This window comes from Mytilus californianus, unplaced genomic scaffold, assembly GCF_021869535.1.
Source record: "Mytilus californianus isolate M0D057914Y unplaced genomic scaffold, xbMytCali1.0.p SCAF_1, whole genome shotgun sequence".
In the NCBI taxonomy this organism is placed as follows: Eukaryota; Metazoa; Mollusca; class Bivalvia; order Mytilida; family Mytilidae; genus Mytilus; species Mytilus californianus.
In genome coordinates this window covers 54484422-54503518 of record NW_026262581.1, presented here as the reverse complement: position 1 = coordinate 54503518, position 19097 = coordinate 54484422, and the positions used below count along the sequence as shown (strand labels likewise).

Sequence of the window (19097 nt, the reverse complement as noted above, 5' to 3'; positions counted from 1 at the left end):
ATCTTTTTATATGAATGATCAAAACCATAATGAATGTGTATAAGTGCAAGAGCACTTAAACGTTCACCGGTCATCGAGGCTCTATTATAATGATGGAGCCGTTGAAAGGAGCTGGCAGATCGTTCACACTCGGCACTTGTAACAGATAAAGTACACGCCAATTTAAGCAATGTATATATATTCGGATACAATAATTCATCACAGTTCTTGATTGCTTTCGAACATGAATCTGGAAAAATATTATCTGAACCACTTTGAAGAATGCCATCCTTGTACCGTTGGTATTCCTCTTCTAAAAAAACTGGAGAGGGGAGATCTTCACTATAGACAGATATTAATTCAGCAATGTTGTAATTTCTCTCTTTTATTACAACTGGGACAAGTCCCAGAAGTAGTGCACTTTTAGATCTACAAAGGAGGAAAGAAAAAGATACACAACAATTTAATTTTGACGTCAAATGAAACAGTTCGACAGACACCTGAACGCGAGGTATATTTGCTGTAGGCTAAATCGACAACTGTATGTGTTACTGGCCGAAACGTATTGATGTGTTTATTAATGGCTAATCCCTGTGAACTTTTTAGATTTTTCATATTGATAAAGTAATTATATTTAATTAAGTTTACTTACTTACTTACTTACTTACTTACTGCATGCAGGAAAGTGGGTAATTACTTCTCTGTTGAAGTTTATGTGGTTAGCACTCGATTTCTTTTTGTATTGCATGTAGTGAGTAAGTTGGTGATGTCTTCGTGTCATTCGTTCTTTTTCATACGTTATGATAACATTACTTATTGTAAGTTCCGATCAAAACCAGCTGATAGTGCGAGAAATAGTTGTTGAACATTTCCAAATGAAAAAAAAAAAACAAACAACAAACAATTCCAAGTAGCCAGAAAAATGTAATTTGCCGATTCTATAAATAATAACAAAGATGATCTCTCAAACTGTATCATAGGTGTCCTATTCTGTGGCAGCATAATCACGGTAACCCGTGGAAGTGCTCATCCGTGCCCGAAAATATTTATTATATTTGTTTTTTTAAAGGGGGGGGGGGGGGGGGTGCGATCGCACCCGACGCACCCCCTTCCCCCTTCCGACGGCCTTGAGTTCACAAAATATATACATATTAAAATTATTTTGTATTTATATTGCCCTTATATTGCCTATGCAAGAGTTTTCACGATGTTCTCGGAGGACAAATACAGGTTTTAATTTCTGTCCTTCCGCAATTTCGTCACCATATTTTTAATACTGTACATAGGCGTTGACGTTTTCCTTCCCTTTTACGCTAAACTTTATAAAGGTTCATCTAGGGTGTCTCCTTTCCAGGCATGGGGTAATTTAAATTTGTAATTGTATTGCATGGTAATGCATTACATTTTTCCTAGTAATTGCATGTAATGTGTAATGCAGCAATTTTGCATTACAAGTAATTGTAATTTTATGCATTACTTTATCAAAAAGTTGTGTAATTTCATGCATTACATTGCATTACACAGCATTACTTTTTTCTCATACTATATATCTTTAACATATTGTTGGAGATTTAACTAACGCAGAATTTAAGATTTCTTGATTAACTAAGAGAGTAATCATTTGAATATTGATTTTCTATTTATTTTTCACAATTTACATAAATCACTAGAAGGAATTTGGAGATTAAACCTTGTCCTAGGTAGAACTTGAAAAAATATTGGTATGAATTCTAGAATGACCAAATTATATCAGATTGAGTTCTTTTTTTATTTCATTTCATTTTATATTTCATACATTTTCCTGCATAAAAAGATTAATATTTGAAAAGTGGGAAAAGCATTACAACTGTAAAAGAGTTCCATTGTTGTCAAAAGATCAATGAATACCCTGTCATGATTAAATAACAGATAATTGAACATTGTCACAAATCACTAATAAGTTTGTTTTACAATCTATCTTTTCACCATTTTTGGTCATAGATTAAGCTCTATGTTTATTCTATAATAAGGAAAGGATTTCTCATTAAATATTTTGATTGAAATTAAAAGAAACAAATGTATATTTATAAAAGTAAAGTTAACATTTAGTTATTAAAATAAGTATTAAACTTCATCTTCGTAATTTATTTTTAGAGAAAACACAGAGATGTATACCTTGAAACCTGCAATGTGCATGAAGGATGAAACCTTCTAAACCCTTGTGATGTTAAAATGTAATAGTTGCATATAATAGACTTTTTACATGTATACTAAAATTCAATACAGTTACTGCATATGCTAGAATCATTTGTGACTTCATGTTGTTTTTCAAATTGTTTGATTCTTCTTTTCAATTGATAATAAAATTTACAAATGTAATGTGTAGTTCAATGCATTACTTTGCAAGAGTAATTGTAATGTAATGCATTACTTTGATAAATGCATGTAATTGTAATTGTAATTTAATGCATGGTTTTGTCAAAATAATTGTAATATAATGCATTACATTGCAATGTAATTCGCCCCATGCCTGCTCCTTTCATTACACATTATGCTATTTTTCTAAATTATGGTCAAAATTGCACACAAGATATTATATGACTTACGAAAACTATAACTATTCACATTTAAATCTTGAAAGTGGTAGTGTTTATTTATGGAATTGTAACGGGTTTGTTGTGTTTAACAATTACAATATACGCGTTAGACATTTTGTATGTTAATCTTTTTGTACATACACGATATAAAAGGACTATATATGTATGTGTCAATTATATCCCCTCAAACAATAAAACTACTTAATTAATTTTAGGTTTTATGTTAATTGAAATGGAAATTTGCAATTGGCTAAATATTTTATAAAAAGAATGTAATTTATTTTACAGAGAAAGGATACTTGTCTATGCTATCAAACTGTACACATATTACACTGCTCCTAGTCTAAATACTTAATAAGATGAATCAATTAACGATACAGAAAATAAAACAGATTTCACAAACATTGCCTTTTTCGTGAGAACAAGTTTATAAGAAATTCTTTATTATTACAATATACCATGTAATCATAAGTAATCAAAAGATTTCATGATTACTTTAAAGAAAAAGTAATCTAATGTAATCGATAACATTTGAATGTAGGTGTAATTGTAATGTAAAAGAGGGACGAAAGATACCAGAGGGACAGTCAAACTCATAGATCGAAAACAAAATGACAAAGCCATGGCCAAAAATAAAAAGACAAACAGACAAATAATATTACAGATGACACAACATAGAAAAATAAAGACTAAGCAACACGAACCCCACCAAAAACTGGGGGTGATCTCAGGTGCTCCGGAAGGGTAAGCAGATCCTGCTCCACATGTGGCATCCGTCGTGTTGCTTATGTTATTACAAATCCGGTAAATAGTCTTAATTCGGTAGGTCACATTCGTGAAAAGTGAAGGGTATTGTAGTTACGACTTAAGGAAAATATCCGATATCATCTGTGAAACGGTTATTCCATAACGGTCAACCAACTCTTGATGGCGTCCGTAAAATTTACGAAGGGATGATTTCAACTTCACCATTTGGAACTCTTGGTTTAATAGCTTTCTTGTGAGCAGCAATCCTCTATCAAGGAAATCATGATAGGAAATACAAGCCCGTGATTATCGTATCAAGTGGGAGATATATACTCCGTATGTAGGCGCTGTTGGAAAGTTGCTACATAGAAATGGAAAGGTCACAATTGGGAAGCTGAAATCATCTCTTTTGTCGTAAAGTTTTGTTTTCAACCGACCCTCATTGTCAATTTCTAGATATAAGTCAAGATATGAGGCAGACTTAACCGTATCTGTAGTATCCTTTATCTCTAGTTCGATGGGATAGATTCGTTCAACATAGTCACCAAATTTTGTATTATTTAGTGAGAGAACATCATATATATAGCGGAACGTAAAGTTAAAGGACATTGCTAACTTCTTATCTTTCTTCCTAAGAAGTTCCTGTATGAAGTCAGCCTCATAATAATAAAGAAAAAAGTCGGCAAGAAGAGGGGCACAATTGGTTCCCATTGGAATTCCGACAGTCTGTTGAAAAACACGTCCTCCAAACGTAACAAATATGTTGTCAATCAAGAAATCAAGCATCTTGATAATGTCAGTTTCAGAAAATTTTTTGTTTGAATCAGAGTGATTCTTTACAAAGTAGGATTTATCCCTCCTCAAGACAAGATACTTGTATCTACGTTTGCCATTCTTTTTAATGAAAGAAAGTTATACCAACTCTTTCAATTTGTCTTTTAGTTTGAAATGGGGAATACTTGTGTAAAGTGTAGAAAAGTCAATCGATTACATTAAATAAGGAAAGTAATTGTAATTTTTATAAACAGATTTTCTATTATCAGTGATTAATGATTATACAAAATAGCTGATATCTTAAAGTTGATATCAGTTTACAATCTAGAAAAAATGGTATTCATCATGAAATTTCTATTACAAAATTTACACAACCTTATGGGTATATTTCTATATCTTCCCACTTCAACTCCTGAGTTATTGTGACTTACCAGAAATTTAGAGATTAAATGTCTGGCTTAAAAATGTTAATATTTTAAAGTAGTTATCTTATTTAATATCAAATTTTATTTGGCTATAAAGAAATAATTTTGAACTGTATGTAATAGAAAAAAAGTTTATTTCGAACCTTTTTAGTGTTGACGTCATTTGATATCTGTTTGGACTTCATATATAATAACTATCTAATTCTGCTATAAGATTTATTAGTTTCAAAATCTGCAGCATCTTATCCTGTCTCTTTAAATATATTAAGAGCAAAACTTTACCAATTATGAATAAAATTATTATGCAGGGACTTATTTTATTCATGGGCTTATTTTATCAGAGGGTTATTATCACTTGTATGAAATTTACAGAAAAGTAACATAACTTGTGGTTTAATAAATGAAGCAAAAATCCGCCTGTGACATAATTTTCAATATATGAAGTTTGTCACTTTATAGTAGAAGTTTTGTCATACTGTGTGCTTAGAAGTGTACCTTTTGGATCGTCAATATATTTAGATCGTTTGATCCTGGTGTGTCACTGTAATATTTCTTCAGTTAGGTATGTTTTGAACTTCTTGGTATCTTTTGTCTCTCGTTTATCGGATGATACCAAGACCTTGTTGGTAAATATTCCGTATCAACTTCACAAATAATACACGATGGTCTTGAAGTATTGATTCTAGATACTGACGTTGTTTATCATCTCAATTACGTGTTATAGTGTTCTTTTATTTGTCTGTAAATTATTACTTTTACTGTTTAATCCATTTTAGTAATATCCATTTGACGTGGCTCGGTACTTATACATCCCGTCATTGTGTTATTGTGCTTTGTTAATTTTTGTGTTCTTGTCTTTCGTTTTTGCTTTTGTGTTTTGTCTATATGTCTTTTTGTATTTGTTTGTTGACATATTTGATTGTTTTATAGTGATTAAGATTATAACACAATGTTGACTGCTGTACCCCTTATTTTTTACATTTTTACCTGTTATCTGTTTGTTTTTTTATTTTACTTTTTATGTCGTTGTTGTAACCTTGTGGTATCTTTGCAAACAGCAAATTCTAAGACGGTGTTCAGATTGTTTCTAACGATAATTGAAGTACTAGAATTAGATAAAAGGGTGGTGTGAAGTATTTTGGAATTGATACCACCTGCACACAATTTGTTACAGTACCAAACAACATTTAATGAGGTAAATTTATATCATAGATTATTAAAGTGTTTATACTGTTTTCTGAGTATTGAAATAATGATATCAATATTGCTCTTAATTATTCTACGTATTCACACTTCACTGCATAACTTGTCAAATGATTTGGTTTTAGCGCTCCTGATGAAAATAATTTAAAAAAGACTTCGGCCGCACTCACTTGTTTAGGGCAATTTTCATTTTCATATACTCAAAAGGAGTCTTGGATGCCGAGTTGTTTAAGTAGTCAAACAACTGTATAACTGGCCTGTCAATACTGAGTTCGAATCCTGCATTGGACAGGTGCACTCGACTGTCACTCCAATCTTGATTGACTAGGATTGTCAGTTTTCCTACCGATGGTCGGTGGTTCTCTCCGGCTTCCTCCACCAAGAAAAACTGTATAGCATAATAGTGTTGAAAGTTTCGTTAAACACCAACTAATCAATCATCGGAATAAAAGGAGACGTTATCATCAATGAGACATTAGCCGAAGTAGAACATAAAAAGTATGATATTCTCTAAATCTATTCTTTAGAAGTTGCGATAATTCAAGATTTCAAATAGTAACCCCCTTTTTCCTTAATTTTTAAATACATATTGATGGAGTATACAATAGGTATATATCCCTCAAACGTCTTTTTCGTATTGTTGTATTTGTATATTTTTTTTTAATCATTTAGCGTTAACAATCAATAAAAGTAAAGATATAATTTACATTTTTCAGACATATTTAGTATTATTATTTCTCAAGAAACACGGGAATGGTACAGAAAACACAATATTAATAAAAAAGAATCAACATCTTTGAGTATGTCAAAACCGAACTTTCTTATCCATAAGCCTAAAGCTATCGAGTTGCCTAGTAACAACATCAAGAAGAAGTAGTATTAGAAGCGAGTACTTGACTTCCTTTACAAACATGTAAAACCAAAAATGACCACGAGGACCTCAATATCTGCTGTTCTAAACCAAATACGATATTACAAACAACAACGACCCTTTCCTGATGATTGATACGATATAAAGTAAGCATATAAATACTCCAAACAACATGCCATTGTCTATTCTATTATAAATCCACCCATTAACCCGTTTCGACCAGACGATAGCAATGCTCAAGTGATTTTTTTAGTGATATTTTTAAGTAATTTGAAGTAACATTCCACTAGTGCAGAGTCTAACTGATATAAAACAGCAATAAATACAAGATAATCTGTGATAACATTATTCTATCCATGTTTAAAGATTTAAAAAATAGAAATGAACATAGTTTTATTATGGAAAGAATACACTGGTATAAAACATTTAAAATTGTAACACATTTACTGTCATTTTTGCAAAAAGACTTGGCTCTGGATACCTTTTTATCTGTATTAAACTGTCTTTCGTTTTAAACCTCACTGCTCTTCAACAAATCTCACTGACTGTTCTTCTTTAAACCTCACTGCTCTTCTATAAATCTCACTGACTGCTCTTCTATAAACCTCACTGCTCTTCTATAAATCTCACTGACTGCTCTTCTATAAACCTCACTGCTTTTCTAAACCTTCAAAAACATATATATTAATTAAACATAATTTATTGGATTCAAGAATTTTTTATATCAATAATAATCATATTCAATGTTAACATGTTCTTTAATATTGTCTATAAACATTTTCTCACAAATTAAAATGACAGAGACAAAGCTGCAACTACAATAGTTTTAAAAGATGATTTATGAGTACAAAGTTAAAATATATTAAAATTCACATGCTACTATTTTTTAAACAACCGAAAGTATTTTTCTTCCTTTATATATTAAAATATTTATCCAAAAAATCTTGCGAAGAATGTCATTGTTATCTGTATAATTACATGTCTGCTTTTACTATCATATTACTGCAAGAAGATTCTGTACATTCAACAGAATCAACAAAAAGCAACAAAAACAAACAAAAGCAGCCATAAAAAAAATTGTAACATAACAATAAATACGATGGAATATTTCTAGAGACACCTTTACTATTACGAGATGATAAACGTTTATTTGTACAGCCATGAATGGATTCAAGAAATGTTTTTATATTGTTCCTATGATGATAGGTGGTGTGTCCAAGTTGGAAAAACACATTAAACCTGTTGTGTTTATATCTTATAAAGTTTACTTTGTCACCGATTGCTTTCATGTAAGTTTTGAAATCCCCATGTACACCATTTCTCTCATCAACACCTTTAGTAAATGATTTGCTGCATGTTCGAATAAGCCTTATAGTTCCACATTCTGCATTTTTAACCTCTGAGTCTTCGCTGTCTGCCTCAAGTGTCTCTGCACCTAACGATTCCTTAATTAAGTTCCTTAATTACTGATATTTGTGATGCTTGTACAATTCTCTTGAATATTGCACTCTGAGTATTTGACAAACTCTGAACCGGTATGTAGAATTGTTCATTATTGAATGTTTTTAGTCCCTTTCCTCCTTTTTTTTTACATGCTAAAATTTTATACAATTTTGCTCGTAAAGTTGGTAAATTTATGATGTTAAATTCGATTTCGCAAATTTTCGACAATATATCGGCTACTCTACATTCTAGTTGAATTGTTTTTTTCACTTTTTTCAGATTTAGCATATATAAAAAGTTCAATAACTAAACCATTTTTAATCATAAATTGTGGTATATTTTGGACAAGTTGTTCTTCAATTCCAGGTTCTAATGTTTTAAAATTTATATTAAGGCTGTCAGCAAATGGTCCTAATGAAGACCTATTTCTATAAGTTCATGTATATATATATTTAAATTAAAATTAATACTGTTTATTAATTTTCTTCTTGAAACTCTCAATCTGACCACTGAGCACTTTCATTTCGGCTTTCATTTTGTCTTGCCATATTTGCTGTTTTTTTAAATCTTTGTTTTATTCTTCCAAATCTTTGTTTTTTTTCTTCCAACTCTTTGAGTTTTTCTTCCAACCCTTTGTTTTTTCTGTCTCAATCTTTATTTCTTACCCTTAGTTGCTTGTTTTCATATCTCAATTCAATATTTTCTTTCCTCAGTTCTTCATTTTTCTGTATGTAACGTAAGGCAAATGGATCTTTTACCTGGATAAAGAAATAATAAATTTCCACTTGAAAACTAATGATTGTTTGTTTGTAGGATTATAAATGAGTGTTTTGCATAATTTTTATTTTGAGTAAAGGTGGCAGCCATGTTTGATAGCTGTTGTCGTCTTCAAGCACAATACTGAAAGAAAATAAATTATGTATCATTTTCCCAAAGTTTTTGTTTTCCTCAGTTGGTTGACCGTTATGGAATATCTGTTTAACATACACGACGGATATGTTCTAATTGTCGCAACAACATTCCTGTCCCTTTCCCCTGACTTTGACCTAGCAAATTAGACTTACAATGTATAACTGGGATTGTTCTTACATGATCAACAAGACGGGTGTCACATGTTGAGCAGGATCTGTTTACCCTTCCGGAGCACCTGAGATCGCACCCTTTTTGGTGGGGTTTGTGTTGTTCAGTCTTGTTTTTTATCTTGTGTTTTGTGTACTATTGTTTGTGTTTTGGTCTTTTTTTTGCGATGCCAGGAGTTGTGAAACATCATTGAAAGTGAGGACCATGGCGTTGTCAGTTTACTTTTGACTTATGTTAGAATGACCCTCTGGTATTTTTTTCCCTCTCTTTAAATGAATATAACCCTCAAACTTCTTAAAATAATATGAAGAAATGTCATTTTTTACATAATTGTACTTGACTCTAGTCTTTTACGTGTTTGTATAAAAATTAATAACAGACTCTAAACATACTATTTTCACTTCTGGTTTTTCCCGTCTAATAATGATGGTCTTAAATATTTTTTTCTCCGGTGTATTGAACACCAATTCTTGATCAGAACTACTTGGTTTACACTGAAAAAAATATATATAAATACACGAATCTCATTACAAAAGCAGAAACATAAAAATATGCTATTAAATTAAAATCATAGTGCTAGCATAGCATTAGTATAGTAAAATACTCAATAGCTGGGGATATCCTTACACGTACATGCAACCATATATACCTTATTGTAGATTTGATTTTGTCTAGCTGATAACAATCAATATACTGCTGCACTTGTTCAGTATGGTGGAAAAAACTGTCCGTAATAACAGTTATAAAATGCATGTAACACATTTATCCCTTGAAAAATAGTGCTGCAAGTGTGTCAATTAAATGTCAATTAAATGAAAGCTACAATGTATGGTACAAATTGTAAACATGTATTTTAACAAGACAAAATTGACTTATTTAAAAAAAAAATTACTTTTCAAATAAAAAGAAGTGCTAACATTATATATATATATATATATATATATATATCTTATAAGTACCTCCACTCGGTTTCTTTTCAATTCTTTTGACATTGATGATGATGTCTAATGATTCCATAAATTCTGATCATGATAAACAAACTGTGTAAACTGTATAGAATATATTATGATAATGACACAATAAAATAAATGTGAATTCAAATATTTACTTATCTGAATCAATTTCTTATATACTTTATTGCAGAAGAAAAAAGTTTAGGTTGAATTTATTTGTTATTTATATATTATTCTAAACACAACGATTAAATTAAAAGTTGTGAACTTGAATTGTCTATACAGATCTCTTCATAGACGATCCAAGTCTTTTATGTTTTTGTATACTCAAAACGGGATTCAAAATTTATCAGAGACGATATTGACTATTGTTGATAAGATTTCTCTTCCGACACAGTATTTTTCATTTAATATAATTACTCTTCTGACACAGTCTTTTTCATTAAATAATTTACATAGTCAAAACTTTAAATTTTATACTTTGACTTTGAGTCAATGATGATTTATTCATGGCCAGTTGACTTTATAAACATCCTGAGTTTTTTGTAGACTCCAATTTGTCTAGCATTCTTCTATTTTTGTCTCCCCCCCCTTTTTATGTACCTTGCAACCCAGTCGACTATTGGTCCTAGAGCACTTATCTGAAATCATTAGATGACTGAAAAACTATTGATCATCAATATTCATTACGATCTACTATTTTCTGGATACTGCAAAATTGCTGTTGTGAAAAGTTTGCTGTATTTTCTGTGAATCGGAAAACCGGAAGTGAAGAAATCATGAACAGATAACTGTAGTTTGCATTTTTACCTTAGTCATTGAGGAACACCATATCAAAGATTATCTCTATTTTTAAGCTAAGTACGGGAAATGTTTATATGTGCAATAGAATATATCAACTCAATATGAAATATACTTCTAAATGAACCAAAATATAAAGGGGGACTGTAGTTAATAAATAATATCCTTCATTTTTATTGCTTTATCGTTAACATGCCGCCTTACCATAGAAATTGTATGGGAAAATACCTTTGTAATATTTATAGATCATTACCCCATTCTTCAAACAAACTCATCTGAGTGTTTGAAACAAACGTGAGGTTTGAGTACACAAGCGTGCTTTTGAAGCTGTAAACTGGGTACGTGTTTGGAATGTGGTAAATAATGAGCAGTGAGTTATTTCCCCTTTGCATTTAGCATTGCTACAGATGACAGATTTCAACGACCATCGAACATATTTATCACATAGCGATATTACAATACTTCCTAAGAGAAGATCTCTTTAGACGGAATTTCATAAAATTTGTTTACACAAGTATTTCTAATATAGAAATGATTGGAAAATTTAATTCTGCATGCAATCATCGACTCGGAAAAGTTCCTTCGTACGGCAGCTCGATAAAGTAAATTGAATATAAGTAGTTAAATCTAACTTTGGATGTTTTAAATTGTAATTTTCAACATTGCTTCTCTCCAAAAAGTAATTATCTACAGGCGGAGTTTTGTTCTGTGTTCACGTACAGAAAACATCTGTACTGGTACAAAAATCCGTCAGTGGAGACAATATATGTATAGATTTATCGTGGTCATTTGGATTTAGACGGGTGGTTTGAGTTTTTATACCCATGCATGTGTGCCAATTCTTTGGAAAAAAAAAACATATCAGCACAACTTTAATGCGCACTTAAGTCATTTTAATTTCTATGTAGACAGATATGAGATCGATATGGGCATAAGAAGAACATCTTTGAACTTTCTACTCTTGGTGTATACCATTTCATCTATTTCTATTGTATTAGCTTTCAATATGGTTTACGAAAGTACATGTTGATTTATTTGCTCAGTTCAGTTTGGACTTAAAGGCCTAGGGCAATGTGTTTTAATCGAGATCCCAAAATATATGGGGACCCATCACACCTAGCTATTGTCCGTTTTCTATTCACGCAACATATATCATATGCATGTAAGTTAGTGAAAAATTCCCCAACTGCTTCGTATGAACATGAATTTACTACACGAGGCTCACCGATCATTCCACTCTCTGATTTTGACACTCGACTATCATTTACAAATTCGTAGTAATCATTTGTATCACATTTTTTTTCTGTGAATTTGGTTATTTTAAATTGGTTTCAGACTGTGAACATTGTCGGATACTAAGTCCATTCCTGATGCTATTTCATTGTATACAACTGTCAGCCGGTTTCGTATAAAATCTCTTTTAATTGGCTAAATAAGGCATTGCTCTGCTCCTGCTATGTTGTTAGCCTTTGGAAAAGCTATTGTTTTTTTTTTCGTTTTTTCAAAACTTGCAGATGAAAGACAAATGTTATATTGTGTATAGCTGATGAATGAGGGGAGGGTTGTCCAAAAATGTGTTATTACATTTACAGACATCTAACTGTCGAAATGTAGTCTCACGTTTCGTGTCAAACCTGGTCATTGTCAAAAAAGGTTATTACATCAGTCTCCTTTTCTTCTTTTATTCTATATGAACTGGTTTCTTTATTCAGTTTATTACCGCATAGTTAGCAGCTCACAGCTGGTGAGCATGATACATGAATGACGCATGTAATTTTATTTAGCAATAACAAAATATAATATCAAATTACAAAAAAGGAAAGGGCTACAACAAGTTACTTACAGTGTTGATCTAAAGCGATTAGCTCGAGATACAACTTCATTTGCAGAGTTCATCATTGATGGTTATGATGTAAAACATGTTATTATCGGTCAACTTTTTCACCGTTTTACAGCGAATCGGCCATATAATTACAACGAACTTGTTAATGAAGTAAATACACATTTGAAATTGATCATAAAGAATATAGACAAATTATCGTTTTGGCATCATAGAGGCATGTGGTCTGATTCTGAATCACTGATAGCATATGACGGTTTCCATTAAATGCAAAAGGTACATTAAAGTTTGCGAATAGTATCAGATCCGCCTTAGGCATCTGTATGAGACGAGGTTAATTTTAATGTATGCATATGTTACTAATTTCTTTGGATTTACGGTATGAAAATATGGTTTTACTTAATATGTCGCAACCCAACACTTATTTCATTTATTGATTATCATTTTCTAATATTTTGTTTTTCAAACCAATTTTCCTTGCTTGCTTGGGGAAGGTGACCGTTATTTTAATTGATGCAGAGGTTGTGGTTGCTTGTACTTATGACCTTTGTGTATTTGTTTTTGCAAATAAACCAATTTTCCTTACTAGCTTGGGTAAGGTGTATGATATTTTAACTGGTGCGGAGGGCGTGGTTGCTTGTAGTTATGACCTCTGTGTATTTGCTTCGTCAAATATGTGTTAATGTAGTGTTTTAATGTTTAATGCTTCGTCGTGAAACTCATGCTACTTCAGTTAATATTGTCACGGTGATATTGGTTTGGAACATAATATTTTTTGCATTGTAGCCTTTAGGTTATAATTGCCATGTATTTTTTATACATGTAGCTTTTTTTTAAATATTTGCTAATATTTAATTCATGTTGTCAATTTATTTTGTTGGCTAGTACGTTGATACATGTAGTTTTGGATTGCGATTGAATTTTAATCTAATTGTCATTTTTCATACCAATATTAAAGCATAATTAGACTCAATTTAAATTTCTTTTTTTTTTGTATACATTCAGCGGTTTGTTACCATTTCTTTTTCTTTTCTCTAGAACGTAAATATGCCTAGAGCAAAACAGTCAAAGAGGAGAGCAGCTTCGGATAAATTCTCCAATTCGGTAGTTGTTCCAGATAGAGTAGACATGCCTGCAAAGAGAAAGCGGACACAAAAAAGTTCAGCAGCAGCAGCAAATAAAACCGGAAGTAACATTTCCATCGAAGATTCAGTACAATCTCCCAAAAGTCTGTCTGAAAAAATGACTACGGCAGATAAAATTGCTTTGGCATTGCTAAACCGTATGAGGTCCAACAAACCAAAATCTCAACAACAGTCGTCATTAGCTGATTTAGTTACACCATCAGGACAGCAAACACAAGCAAGTGCCTCTACAATGAGCAACCCAACCTTAAGTATTCAACCAATGCCTTGTTCGTCATCAACCGTCAGGAACACTGTTATACAACCAGTTCATACCAGCATGTTTCCAGACAACACTTCGATGCCTGTACCATTTAACTATAATGTAAATTTACAGAGGGAAGGTACTACTGCTATAACATTTAGCTCTGTAAATTTAATTAAGAATTCATTGCCTTTGGCATATCATGTAAATGAAAAATTGAGAAATACTATTTTCAATAATGAATAATTAGATTTTGCTGCCTTATTGCCACAAACTCAATCCACTGAAGAAATACATGTAATTGCCACTGGTGTCAAACTAATGACCACCTCTAATTCAAATCCAAAAGCAATTTCAAACATGCATCAGTGGAATAACGCATTTGATATATGTTTATCCATTTATCTAACTAAGTATCCAAACTTGATGTTAACTCTGATCAAATATGGTAATAATATGAGAAAACTTGGTTATGAGAGTGGCTTTCAGGCAGTAAAACTTTATGATGAAGAATTTAGAAAACTGAGAGTAGTTCATAGGTTAGATTGGGTCACTTTGCACGATGAGTTATACCGTTTGGCTACGGCTATAAAGCATTCAGGCAATTTTCAGCAACATTCTCAGTCGTCTGGTTAAAAAAACAGCAGGTCGCTCTTTCTCGGTAAAACCCAACAGAAACAAGGTAAATACCCAAACGGTTTCTGTTGGAGATACTGCGAAAGTGGTATGTGTACAACCAAAACGTGCAAACTTAAACACCAATGTGTGCACTGTGGACAAAAACATGCTTCAGACATCTGTAATAAACGACCAACAGGTATTAAACCTTCCAACTCCAGTTAAACTGGATATGCTTAGTACATACTTACAGTTTTATGATCCGGAACTAAGAGAATTTTTGACTAATGGATTTTCAGAAGGCTTTAAGTTCGGTGCTACTGGTGAAAACATTTCATTTCTGACTTGTAAAAATCATCAGAGTGCGTTGGATAAACCTGAAATTGTGACGGAAAAAATAGAAAAGGAAATTAAGAAAGGGCGGTATAGAGGTCCTTTTAATTCGCCCCCCTTTCCTAATTTTATGTGTTCCCCATTGGGTCTTGTACCGAAAATAGAAGCAGTTCAATATCGTGTTATACTTCATTTCTGACTTGTAATAATCATCAGAATGCGTTGGATAAACCTGAAATTGTGACGGAAAAAATAGAAAAGGATTGATTGATTGATTGATTTTTGGTGTTTTAACGCCACTTTTAAGCACCGCTTTTGGGCTATTTCGTGGCGGCCAGTTTTTATTGGTGGAGGAAGCCGGAGTCCCCGGAGAAAACCACCGACCTTCGATAGGAAAACTGACAATCCTAGTCATTTAAGATTGGAGTCGAGTGCACCCGCACGAGCGGGGTTCGAACTCACAACCTCAGTGTTGACTGGCTAGTGATTACAGTAGTAACTACTTAGACCACTCGGCCACCGAGGCCCCAAATAGAAAAGGCAATTAAGAAAGGGCGGAATAAAGGTCCTTTTAATTCGCCCCCTTTCCTAATTTTATTTGTTCCCCATTGGGTCTTGTACCGAAAAAAGAAGCAGGTCAATATCGTGTTACACATGATTTGTCATTTCCGAAAGGAGATTCTGTCAATTCGTCAATCCCTTCAGAAAATCCATCGTGTTTCTTTACATCTACATATTACACCCAAATAGTGTTATGACAGAACTAAAAAAAATCAAGTCTGCTAACAGAGGGCAGTGGTTTATTTCAGTTAAAATCTAATATCGAATTTTGCATGAAACGGTTTTATTAGTGAAAAGTGAAATGGGAAATGGGAAATGACTATTAAGGTAGATCAAGTGTCTTCCTTCATCTTGGATTGTAAACTAGCAGCACACAATCGGTCAAGATCTTCAATGAAATAAACAAATTTTGAGAGGAATACGATTCATTTGTAATACTTTTCATCTAAATGAAGAAAATAATGTTTTCTACCTTGTCATTACGACTGTTTTTAGTAATTTGTGTACGATTATTATTTTTATCAATTAGACATATAACGGGTCACTTGACTTTTCAGGTTAACTCGACTTCCCTGGTTTTTCATGTTTACTCGATGCAACATGAGTTTTATGGATTGCCCCTTGTTTCTTATAATCCGCTCTTTCTTTTTCAGAAATACTCATTTCTTATATAATTAGTCGTGAATATGCTGTTGTAGCATGTTCAACTTTATCGTCCGGTATACTCTCGTTCTCAAATATATCAGATGTCGGATCTGAAACAGCTAGTACATCTTAATGCGACATCTGACTTAAAAAAAAATCAACTGAGAATACTTTCCCGCGTTATTTCTAGTAATAGGCATGACAAGAAAACTCCCGTGTTAAACACGACAACTAAAACAAAAAACAAGATATTTACCTAAGTAAATACAAACTTTTTCAAATTTGACAAAAATTGTCAAAAATCACGAAAGAATCAACTACCATTGCCTTGCCTCACAGGATAAACCTTAGTTTTTGACAATCAACGGCATAATGAAAACCTCTTAATTCTTCAAAAACACAGGTAGACAAAGGAACCAATCAGATATGGATTATTTTAATTTCACAACAAGTTGTATCATTAGAAAAATGTAACATTAACAAAATGTGCACATTTAAGACATTTATGCGTGATATAGCTTACATAATGGAATTTAAGTAAATAGACTTAAATTCAGTTATCGCTGGAGCCACTGACGGATTGTGTTTCATGTTTTAGATTTACCTAACATGAGTGACGTTATATTCTGTGACGTAATTTAGTCCTTTACAGAATTTCATCGCAGCAAGCAAGCTGTTTAAATTTCGTAGCGGTAAAATTGAAAAAAAATGAAAAGTAGTATCTTGTAAATGGTAAAGTAGTGTTAAAAAACTTTGTATTGTATGGTTATAACCTGCCTCATGCTTCCAATGTTTATTAGAAGTAATCTTAGAAAGAATTCATTTTATCGATCGTCATCTTTTTAACCATATTCCATCAGGAATTTCATCGCCACGTGGAGAGCACATGCAAAGACTGAAAGAGATTGGTCCTATTATTCGTTTTCATTTTTATAAATTATTTAATTTTTACAAATATGAGTAATTAGATGCATTATTGTCCTAAGATTTGCAGATTATAATAATGATTTCGTCATTGACATTGTATTTCTACATCAAAATTCAAATTAGATGCATGTATATAGTCTGCCTGATACTGATATTAAGATACTCATATATATATATATGACGACTACTGTGATAGTCGAGTTTGGCATATTTTTACACCGTTATTGCTAGGATTTCAAACTCCTGTGGCCTAACAATTGTATTTGCGCTGTAACAGATCATGCAGGTTAGTAACGTGTCTTTTATGTTTATGTGTTGTGGGGCAGGCGCTATCTGATGAACTCCCGAATTATAATTAAATTTTCCTTAAAAGGGTATACATCGGTAATTGTGTATCTAGATCTTTCATAGCACATATACAGCAAATATTCCATGAAAGGATATGAACGCACAAAGGTGTAAAAGGCACGTACCCTTTGGGGCGAAAGGACCCAGGTTCGTAACCGGAAGTTCAACTTTCGATACAAATAAACAAAAATCTTGGAAATCTTGCTCATAGACCATGCCCGGAGTTAAGAAGCAGTAGCCAAAAATCGTCATGTCTAAATGTTAGCTTGCTGGTGGAGTTAAGCAAACATATATCATTAACTGTATATATCCTGCTATAAATTTTGCGTGTACCTACACACTTGTTACTAAAAACTGTCAGAGTGTCGAGTCTGTCACATCAGTCATCACAGTGACATGTATACATGGTATAGTTGCTACTACTCTCTAGCCTAGACTAGGTCGATATGGTATGAATAGTTCAGATAAATCACAAATTTAGTCATAATGCCATCAACAGGCCACTGCTTAAATTATTGTTGTATAACTTAATTATATACAAATATTACACTATGTCACTATCAACTGACTAGGGATTTAAGAATTAATAAATATATATATCATGTATATATACTAATTTTAAATTAATTTTTTTTTTAAATTATTGTAACTATCTTCGACACAACTAGGAGTATACTTAATATTTTTATTGTTATTGTTTCTTTGTACAGTCATTTGATTTTGTTATGTCAATGCTGTAGCATGGTGGAACTAATATTTACGTTTTGTTGAGTTGTAGCACAATGTTGGGAAGATCAGTTACAAAGCGAAAAGTGCGACCTTGCTCTGCCACAGAACACCACCAGGGTTGGACCAGAGACATAGACAACAATGACACACCAGTTTTTACAAATGGGTCACCAGACTGAACTGGATTCACGACTCATCACGCCACTAACTCAACTCCTTTAGGTCACATACATTTGTACATTGGATCATCATCAGACGTCATTTATGCAAACCCCCAGAGCTCTGCATTAGTATGTTCCAGTTCACAGTTGATAATTTACCAGGTAATCATCAGATTTACAAAAGCAGTATATTACTTTTAAGTTAAACCCTACATGTACATGTGATTCTAACATATAACAAACATATGTATAAAGATTAAGGCAACTTTTATTTTTTTTTTCCAATCTTATGGTTTAGATTTAAAAGATTTGTGTAATGATTATATCTCAGTTTCTAAACTTAAATCCACAAAATATTGCTGAATGTGTTATTTTTACAATTTATAGGGGATGCCACATCATGCGTTAGAAATAAAAACAATTCTTAAATATAAGGTTACAATTATATATTATTATAAATATATTACATGTGAAACTTTTAAATGTTGTTTTGTATATTATCATATGATTTGTGACATTGATTTGTAATGGAGAACACTATTGACTAATATAATATTATTTATCTTGATACATAATCTGAATATTACAAATCGATATGCATGTACTGCATGAATACAGATGTTGCAATAAAGTACCACAATTATAAAGGACAAAATTTATAGAAGTGTATATTTATTGATCACTATTTTAGGAC

The 19097-nt window shown here is 32.1% G+C and overlaps 1 long non-coding RNA gene across 1 annotated transcript; it reads right to left on the bottom strand.

Moving 5' to 3' along the window:
- Positions 1 to 6951: 6951 nt before the first annotated feature.
- On the bottom strand, positions 6952 to 9522 carry LOC127714202 (uncharacterized). Its single transcript, XR_007987619.1, has 3 exons — positions 9491 to 9522; positions 8684 to 8776; positions 6952 to 7242 (listed from the first exon to the last, which is right to left on the bottom strand). It is a non-coding gene; the product is annotated as an uncharacterized LOC127714202 (long non-coding RNA).
- Positions 9523 to 19097: the final 9575 nt, after the last annotated feature.